The following is a 10,642-nucleotide window of genomic DNA, read 5'->3' as shown; positions in this document are numbered from 1 at the left end:
GTTTATTTGTTAGAGCCAGTGTGGTGTAGTGGTTGAGCTAGGACCAGGGAGACCAGAGTTCAAATCCCCATTTAGCTTTATTATTATTATTATTATTACATTTATACCCCATTCTTTCTCAGCCCAGAGCGGTGTACTGCATACTTGAATTTCTCCTCACAACAACCCTGTGAAGTAGGTTAGGCTGAGATAGAAGCGACTGGCCCAAAGTCACCCAGCTAGTATCATGGCTGAATGGGGATTTGAACTCGGGTCTCTCCGGTCCTAGTCCAGCACTCTAGCCACTACACCCTGGACGCCTGGAGTCGAAGCCGACTTGACAGAACACTTCACTCATTTCACTAGACTGATGACTATAGATCACCTCCAGCCTCTGAGGCAAGATGCCTCTGAATATCAGTTCCAGGGGAGCAACAGCAGGAGGGAGGGCCTGCCCTCAGCTCTTGCCTGTGGGCTTCCCAGAGGCATCTGGTGGGCCAGTGTGAAACAAGATGCTAGACTGGATGGGCCCTGGGCCTGATCCAACGGGGCTGTTCTTACGTTCTTACAGGGTGGTTTTGCACAATGTCTGGAAAGTGCATTTCCCAGGAACCTCTGGTTCTTGGTGAATGGGTGTTCCTAGTAGGTACCTGACCCCTCTGCCTTACTTTTGCCTGACTTTCACTCACCTTCCGCAGCCAAGATTTGAAGCTGAGCTGAGAAAGTTGGGCGAAAGTCGGGTGGCAGGCTCATGATCCAGAGGTTGGCAGGGGGTGAGGGCTTGACGCCCCCCCCCCCCCGCTGTTGCTCCCCTGCAACTGGCCTGTTCCTTGCAAGCGGCATCTTGGCTCTGAGGCTCCAGGTGGCCTAAAGCCACCAGACTAGTAGTCATTGATAGACTTGTCCTCCATGAATTTATCGAAACCCCTGTTAAAATGATGGTGCTTTAAACACGGTACCTCTCTAGTCACCCTCATCATTAGTTAATTGTGTTTTAATTGTGTTTTAATAGTTTTAACTTTTAAATTTTAATTTGGGAAGTTAATCATTGTTAACTCTGAACAATCCTGAATGGCTCCCATCCTGGAAGAGGACACCACAGAGCAGGGATTCTCAGCAGCTGGGTCTCCAGCTGTTATTGGACTTCAACTCCCATCATCCCCAGAGCCCCAGTGGCCTTAAATTGGGGATTATGGGAGTTGGTCCAATAACATCTGGGGACCCAACATTGAGAATCCCTGCCATAGAGGGACTTGTGAGAGCACCCCATACTTCCCACCCCCTGGCAGCAGCATCTGAAGGGGTAAAATATCCTGATCCCCCTCTGTGTATGTGAAGCCAATGTGGAAAAAGCAGGCCACTGCCAGGGGGGTGATTCGAGGAAGGATTTGAAAGAGAGCCTGGAATGGAGTAGCCTCTCAGTATGCAGAGTTTGGCCTCTCTGATGTGATCTGTTATTCACCATCTGCTACCCTTCCATTTCATCCAATGCCCTGTATAAATACATCAGATATGACAAAGACCTCTTCAGTCAGCAGCGGCTCTCCTTCCAAAGGAAAAAAGAACACAAGGTGTGCTGGAAACCTCTGGAACTCCTCACCACTTGGGAAAGTGCAGCAACCAGAGGTAGCATAACAATACTGTGGGCTCATTGTCATGATGAAACCAATGTCAGGCAAACATAAACCAGATATCTCGAGATCTCAGAATGGCGTGAGCTCCCGCATAGTGTGGTATGAGAACCTGGAAGTTGTCCCCGCATTTCTGGTTAGCTTCACACCAACCCTGACATTTACCTGTGATCATAATTCTTAGATTTGAACTCCAGCTGGAGGACTGGGAGGATTTTGGATGGAGGATTTCGGGACGAGTGCTGGTCTTGTGGTAACAGACATGAATTGTCCCTTTTGCCAAGCAAGGCCCGCCTTTGTTTGCATTTGAATGGGAACTTACATGTGTGAGCACTGTAAGATATTCCCTTTAAGCCAGCTGTTTTTGGACTACAACTCCCATAATCCCTAGCCACAGTGGCCAATAGACAGGGATTATGGGAGTTGTAGGCCAACATCTGCAGGAGGGCTGAAGTTGAGCAGGCCTGCTTTAAGGGATGAGTCCTATCTGGGAAGAGCATCTGCATGCTTGCATGCAGAAGGTTCCAAGTTCCCTCCCTGGCAGCATCTCCAAGATAGGGCTGAGAGAGACCCCTGCCTGCAACCTTGGAGAAGCTGCTGCCAGTCTGTGCAGACAGTACTCAGCTTAGATGGACCAATGGTCTGACTCGATAGAAGGCAGCTTCCTCTGTTCCTATGTCAGGTTGTTGTGGCGCCAACTGGAAACTGAAGGAAAACTTCTGGGTTCTGACAACATGCTGGATGGGAGCACTTGCCCTGCTGAGAGCTTAGGTTTTAGTTCTCCAGATTTTGTTTGGCTCCTGAGAACAACTGGCCCTGTATATAGCCAAATCAAAAAGAACTGCCCAGACAGCAGTAACTGACTCAGAAACAACTGACCTGTATGCACTTGTGCTCCAAATAACATTATGAGGTTGTTCTCATGAGCAGCCACTAGCCTGGGCAAGGCTGCTTGTGCGGAGATCCAGAATCCATGTAGATCCTGGTGTACCTGCCCAACCTAACCCTGCTTCTAGGGGCCCAGCTCTTAGCCAAGGTTAAGGGAAGAAGTGCTCCCTTAACTCGGCTGCCGGGCACTTGTGTCTATGGAGACTAGAGGCTCTTGTGTCTAGAGGAGAACTGGTCTTGTGGTAGCAAGCATGACTTGTCCCCATAGCTAAGCAGGGTCTACCCTGGTTGCATCTGAATGGGAGAGTTGATGTGTGAGCACTGCATGATATTCCCCTCAGGGGATGGAGCCGCTCTGGGAAGAGCAGAAGGTTTCAAGTTCCCTCTCTGGCTTCTCCAAGACAGGGCTGAGAGAGATTCCTGCCTGCAACCTTGGAGAAGCCACTGCCAGTCTGTGAAGACAATACTGAGCTAGATAGACCAATGGTCTGACTCAGTATATGGCAGTTTCCTATGTTCCTATGAGCTGAGGAGACACAGAAATGGGCACCAAGAGTACCTGTTGGAAGGAGGAATCCCCCAAGGAACCATTTTCATCACACGGTGCCTTATGGGATATGTAGAGGCTGGAGACATGAATCCTGGCCGCTTTCTCTCCATGGCGGGAGCACAGTGGATAGTAATCCGCGCTGCTCCCAACAGCACAGGTCGTGTGAGCGCACAGCTTGTGGGCTGAAAGGATCTAGCGCAATCGTCTGGGGGAAAGTAGGTTGAACCCTGCCTTCCCTCCCCCCCCCCACTCACACTTGTGTGAATAGCCCGTATGAATATTCCCCCCCTCCACAAGAATTAAACTCACATAGAGACTTTAAAAAACAAACAAACTGTTTCAGGAGAGAAAATGAGCTGCGGAGTTGCTCCTGTTAACAATTGGAACAAGACACACATGTGCCTTCCACTGTCCCCCCAAAGCTCTGTTTTCCATCTCACTTCTCAGCCAGATCTCACTGACTCAACTGTTGTATAATGCCCCTGGATTCTTGCCCAGAAAACGTGTGGTTTCTGGATGAAAAAAGAAAAAGGAAAAAAAGAAAAAGAAATATATATATATACCTTGTGTGCCAACCAATAACTGTCGAAACGTAGGTGGCCAAAGGCATCTGGCTTTTTCCCAATTACATATTTTTTAAATGACTTGACGTCGGTATATATACATTCTGCATAAGCTTCAAGGGCTTCTAGTAGCAACACTGAAAGGGCATGTCAACAAACCCTTAGCTGGTAATACCTATTTGTGATAATAAAAGACCAAGCCAGGAATCGAGTCGGTCAGAAAGCAGCGTTCCTTATAGGAAAAACATGGCAGGTTGGATTCTGGGATCTTTGCAGGATTTGGATAAAGGCTGAGTTCCTTAAAAAAATTTTTTTTTGGATGTTGCAAAGTCACAAGGAAATTAGAAAATGGAAGTTTGAACTGTAACATATTTTAATATTTCCTGTGCAAAGACATAAAAGTTAAAGATTTATTCCTGCCCTCTGCCCCCAATAAGCACTGAAATGGTAACTGTCTTCAGGTGTATATATATCCCAGAATCTACTGTGGAGGTGTCCAGCAACTCCTCTTATCGGATCAGATTGGATCACTTTCAGTTTTTTATTCCTGAATAGGTGGACAAACTGCTTTGGACTGTGCTTCCTACAACCTGTTCTCTTGACTCTTGCCCAGCTTGGCTTATTTCATCTTGTAACTGTATTATCAGAGAGGGTCTGGTAAATATTATAAATGCTTCTCTGAGGGAGGGCAGAATGCCTCCTTGCCTTAAGGAGGCTATTATTAGACTTTATTTGAAGAAACCTGCATTGGATCCCTCTGAGTTAGCTAATTTCTAACTTTCCATGGTTGGGCAAGGTGACTGAACAGGTGGTGGTCTCTCAGCTCCAAGCAGTTTGGGATGATACAGGTTATCTAGACCTATTTCAAACCAGCTTTTGAGGGGGCTATGGGGTTGAGTGCATTGGTCGGCCTGATGGATGATCTCCAACTGGCTGTTGACAGAGGGAGTGTGACCCTACTGATCTTTTTGGATCTCTTGGACCATGTTATCCTTCTGGGTTGCCTGAGGGAGGTGGGATTGGGTGGCATTGTTTTACAATGGTTCTGTTCCTCCCTCTTTGGTAGATTTCAGATGGTGTCACTTGGAGACTTGCTCTGCAAAGCAAGAGCTAAAGTATGGAGTTCCACAAGGCTCCATACTGTCTCCAGCCTCTTTAACATCTACATAAAACTGCTGGGAGAGATCATCAGGAGGTTTGGTGCAGGGTGTTATCAATATGCTGATGACACTCAGGTCTATTTCTCCATATCAACTTCATCAGGAAATGACATAACTTCCCTAAATGCCTACCTGGAGGTGGTAACGGGCTGAATGAGGGATAACAAAACTGAAGCTCAAGATGGAAATATTGATTGTGGGGGATCAAGATCCAAGAGATGGTTTAGATTTTCCTGTTCTAGATGGGTTTACACACATACCAAAATATCAGGTACCTAGTTTGGGATTGCTCCTGGATCCAAAACTCTCTCTATAGCTGTTTCTCAGGCTGAGGCATTGGCAAGGCCAGGAGCACTTTTTATCAGCTTCAGCTGATACGTCAGCTCCACCCATTTCTGGAGGTAAATGACCTTAAAACAGCGGTGCATATGCTGGTAACCTCCAGGCTTGACTACTGTAATGTACTTTACATGGGGTAAGGGTGTGCACAAACTGTTCAGTATTGAACTGTGCCAGTTTGGTGGCTCAATCGTGAACCAAACTGGGGCCAGTTCAGTACGTGATTGGCCCAAACCAAGCCAAACCGAACCGAGCCAAGACCATGCAAATGGCCTCACTGGGATTCTCCTTTACAAGTATTGCCACCTGAACTGCCAAACCCGTTCTATTGAATGGACTGGTCTGGCTGGTAGGTACAACTGAACTGGTTTGGCGGAATGCGGTTTGGTTCAAATTGAATTTGAATTTGAACTGCTATTTTTTGTTCATGCACACCCCTAACATGGGGCTGCCTTTGTACGTAGTCCAGAAACTACAATTGGTACAAAATGCAGCAGCCAGATTGGTCTCTGGGACAACACGAAGTGACCACATAACACTGACTTTAAAAGAACTACACTCGCTGCTGATATGTTTACAGGCAAAATACAAGTGCTGGTTATTATCTATTAGCAGCTTGGGCCCAGAGTATTTAAGAGGGTGCCATCTTTGTCATGAACCCTGTCACCTATTAAGATCATCTAGAGAGGTCCGGGTATGATTGCCACCAGCTTTTTTGCTGGGATTGGGCCTTCTCTTTGGCTGCCTCAGGGCTTTGGAATATGCTCTCTCCGAGAATAAGAGCATCTCCATCTCTGCTTTCTTTTAGGAAGACCCTCAAGACACACCTGTTTTGTTAGGCTTTTAACTGAAATTAACTTGAAACTGTTTAATTGTCCCCCCCCCCTAAAATTGTTAACATTTTATTCTGTGAAATTGTTTTAATTGATTTTACTCTGTTTTATATTTGTTGTATATAAATATGATTTAAATGGTTAAATATTTTTAATTGTAAACCGCCCAGAGACGCAAATTTTGGGTGGTATAGAAATATGTTAGTTAGTTAAATAAATATGTCTAGCCAACCCGCACAGAGCATCTGTGCGCTCTTTGGGGCTGGTTGTTCCCCCCTCCCTCCTGCCCCCCTCTCCCTCCCCCTCCATCCCTTCTGCCCCACACTCTTGCCCCTTTTCCCCTCCCTCCTGCCCCACCCCTCTTTCTCATCCTCCTGCCCCAGTCTTTCCTGCCCTCCCTCCCCCTGCCCCAGTCTCTCCTGCCCTTCCCCCCTGCCCCAATCTCTTGCTCTCCCCCCACACCCTCTTGCCCTCCCCCCCACGCTCTCTTGCCCTCCACCTCCCCCTGCCCCACGCTCTCTTGCCCTACCCCAGGGTCCCACCGCCCAGTTCCCTCCTACCCCAGACTCCCATGGGCGCCTGGCCTTGGTGGCCAGTCCCGCTGCCGCCTGGCCGAGAGCTGCCTCCGCGGCCAGGCCCAGCGCCTCCGAGTGCCGCCTTTGTGGCCGGGCCCGCCGCACCAAGTGCCGCCTCTGTGGCCCACCGGGCCTGCTGCTGCCACTTGCCAGCCGCTGCGGCTGGCCTCTTCAGGCCGGCTACCTCTCCCCCACCCCCACCTTCAGCCCCAGTCTCCAGGCGGGCACGGGCGGTCGGGCTCGCCGCCTCACCTCGCCTCCACAGCTGGGCCGGACCTGGCCCGCCGCCAGCCAATTCTCCTGGGTGCGCCAGCCAATCAGGGCTTCCGCTGCCCAGCCAGACAGTTGGGCGGCCAGGACGCACATTCGAAGGCACAGCCAAGAGAAATAATAATATAGATCAACACTGGATTGTGAGTTGGAGAGGGAATGGGAGCAAGAAATGCAAAGCTCCCAGAATTAAAAGCCTGTGTGCATATATTTATCACTGTGATCCATCAATTAATCAATAAAAAAGACGTTGATTGACTAAACAAGCACTGACTGATGTCCAGACTAACTTACTGAATAGAACTAGTCAAGGAAGAGTCTAAAAGATTACTTAACTACTTACTAGGCTAAAAGACCACTTAAAGGGGAATCCTTACCAGATTCCCCTTTACAGCCGAGGCACTGGAACTGGGCCGAACCGGGTTGACAACATGAACTGAACCGGCTTGCGAACCAGTGATTTGGTGCAAATTCGGTTCAAATTCAGACTAAACCTCTGCTTCTGGTTCCATGCACACCCCTAATCCAAACAAACCTTTCTCTTCCCTCACAGAAATCACCCTGTGAGGCATGAAGTCAAGGCTGCCAACTTTCTTCTAAGGGAGCATTCAAGTTCTCTGATGTTGCCAGAAGCATCCCTGTGTCAGATGTACTAATAGCACAGGACTATGGGATCATAGACCCTTTTAACTGCACCCCCAATCCCAGTCAGATCTGCAACCCCAATCCAAGCTAATTTCCCCACTTTAGCCCCCAAACACAGCCAGAATGCCTAGCCAAGTGCTCCTGTGCAGTTTTGGTAACACTGTGGCAGATTATGTAGGAGGCTTGCCATACTGGCAAATTATGGATTATCCAACAAAATAAAACTGAATAGGACATCAGGGGGCTTATTGGGACCAGTGCTCCTTGTTACAGGGATCCCCAGATGTTGTTGACTACAACTCCCATCATCCCCTGCTGCAGTGGCCTTTGGCTGGGGATTATGGGAGTTGTAGTCAACAATATTTGGGAATCCCTTTTACAGGGAGCACTGACTGGGACCTCAACATAATCCAGGGTACCTAGCCACACCATTTCCCAGTCTTTTCTTCTTTAAAATAGCATGTTATCAATTTTAGAACATATATGTCAACCATTATGATTCATTTTATGTATATTTTCCCATCCACTTGTTTTTTTCCCAAGGGTGAAGCTCCGGGGGATTTTGTCTGGATAACAGCACAGCAAATATGGTGAAGTTTATTGTATTTATTTTTGGATTTTTTCCACAGCGAAGATGCCCAAGGCAGCGTATAATAAAATTCAAACCATTAAAATAATAAAAACAAGTTTACAAAACATTATAAAACAACTAAATTAAAGAGATGCTACAGAAACGTGTTTCTACTAAGCCAAGGAAATAATTAAACCCTCTTCTCCTTGTGCTTCCGAACCCACATGGGGCCTCTCATGGCTGCTATTTTCCCCTAATAGGCTCCCAAAGGCAGAGATTCAATTATGCATTTGTCTAATTTGGCTTAACAAATGGGGTTTAGATGACTACGTTAGCCATGGCTGGAAGCAATCAGTAGGTCCATACCTGGTCCCACGCAGAGGCAGCCGCTTCCCCCCCTTACCTCAGTGTACAGCAGTCCTGTGTGCTGGGGAGGGAAACGTAGTCTTTTCCCTGGAAAGCACTGAGTAGGACTACATTCCCCAGTGCCACTAGAGGCCTCCCTGCCATCTTCTTTCTGCATAGGAACATAGGAAGCTTCCATATACTGAGTCAGACCATTGGTCTATCTAGCTCAGTATTGTCTTCACAGACTGGCAGCGGCTTCTCCAAGGTTGCAGGCAGGAATCTCTCTCAGCCCTATCTTGGAGATGCCTGAGAGGGAACGTGGAACCCTCTGCTCTTCCCAGAGTGGCTTCATCCCCTGAGGGGAAGATCTTGCAGTGCTCACACATCAAGTCTCCCATTCATATGCAACCAGGGCAGACCCTGCTTAGCTATGGGGACAAGTCATGCTTGCTACCACAAGACCAGCTCTCCTCTCCATGACTTGTCCCCATAGCTAAGCAGGGTCTGCCCTGGTTGCATATGAATGGGAGACTTGATGTGTGAGCACTGCAAGATATTCCCCTCAGGGGATGAAGTCACTCTGGGAAGAGCAGAAGGTTTCAAGTTCCCTCCCTGGCTTCTCCAAGATAGGGCTGAGAGAGATTCCTTCCTGCAACCTTGGAGAAGCCACTGCCAGTCTGTGAAGACAATACTGAGCTAGATAGACCAATGGTCTGATTCAGTATATGGCAGTTTCCTATGTTCCTATGTTGCAACTCCTCTTCCTTTCGTGGGCCCTCCCTGGTGCTGTGCACAGGACCACTCTCTGTGGTGGTATGCCGGGAAGGGAGTAACCACCTCCAGGACCAGGAGTGACATGCACATGATTTGGCTTGGATATTTTAAAAGGGAATCTTTGGGCAGGCTTAGCGATCCAGTCTCAGAGCCCCCTTGAGGCTTGGAAGGGAACAGGAGTGCGGAACTCTAGCTCCTGCTTGAAACCTCTAGATTAGCCAATCAGGAACAGTGTCACTTATAACAGGGATTCCCAGATATTATTGACTACAGCTCCCATAATTGGATTGGCCGGTGTTTTCTCTATAACCATGAGGTCTAGAAACGTGGTTTTGCTCATTTAAAAAAAAGCAAATAAAGAATGAAATAGATCGCTGTGAACAACATTAGGTTATCTTGCCCCGGAGTCCATATTCTGTGTTCCACGGGGCTATCGTGCTTATGCACCATTCTAAACACCTTGAAAATGTCTGATGTTCGTGTCTTCTCAGGTTTCATCACTTGCCAATCAGCCAATCTGTTTCTTACCAGTTCAGGCCTAAGAACGTAAGCTGTTGCTTTTGTGGTTAAACTTAATCTCAATGCACGCCAGTACCCTGGAGGTGATAATTTAATATAATTTTGCCAAGCCCTCTCTAATTACATATTTGGGTCCGTCTCTCTTTTTTTGTAGTCCCCAGTTCTCTTTGTGGTGGTTACAAAGTTATTACTGAGTAATTACATGCATGTATTTATGCCTGGCAGCTGACAAACTAGAGATGCCTAGATTTATTGCAATTTCTACCCTCTGACATGTTAATAAAAAGAATCTGAGCTATCTTGAGATGAAATCTGGAATTCTTTTCCACATCAAAACGGTCTGAATAATAAAGAAGTTACCATGCACTCTCAGCAGCTGTGAAGTTGGTTTGCTGTTTCCTGGAGAGGCAGTGAGCAATGACAGCGAGTGTACATTTCATTAACTTCAGTTTTAATGCAACTATATTTTACAGTCATTGCTCTCTTCTTTGGTCCTCCCATCCCATTAATTATTTTTGCAGCACTTTCAGGCTGCACTGAAATTGCCCCAGGAGACAAGTGTTTTATTGCTGTGTAATATGCATATAGTATGTCGGGATGCCTATGAAATTTGCCTGTGTTAAATTCTAACCTGCATGGTTCTGCTGTACCAGCTACAGAAGCAGAATTCAAAATGTCTTGTTGTGGTACTTGTTGTGGTACTTTATTACAGTTTGGAATGTGGTAAGCTGGTTGAGATGAAACTACTGCTATTAAGTAATTTTTTAAAATGAGCTCTCCCGCAAAACAGGCACCTCAAAATTTAAAATATTGCCCACAGTTCTCAACAGTGAAACAGTACAATTGTGCGAATGTGGCTTTTCAAAAAAACAAAATAAAAAACAAAGAATATGTTTGAAACCTTTGAAAACTGGGGATGATGCTGTATTTATTGGCTGATTGTACATTTTAATTCCCCTCTCTCCTGCAAAACTTGTTCTGACATTCCGAAATCTAG

The sequence above is a fragment of the Hemicordylus capensis genome, chromosome 3, assembly GCF_027244095.1.
Source record: "Hemicordylus capensis ecotype Gifberg chromosome 3, rHemCap1.1.pri, whole genome shotgun sequence".
Classification (NCBI taxonomy): Eukaryota; Metazoa; Chordata; class Lepidosauria; order Squamata; family Cordylidae; genus Hemicordylus; species Hemicordylus capensis.
The sequence above is the reverse complement of the archived record's forward strand: the minus strand, read 5'-3'. Positions refer to the sequence as shown.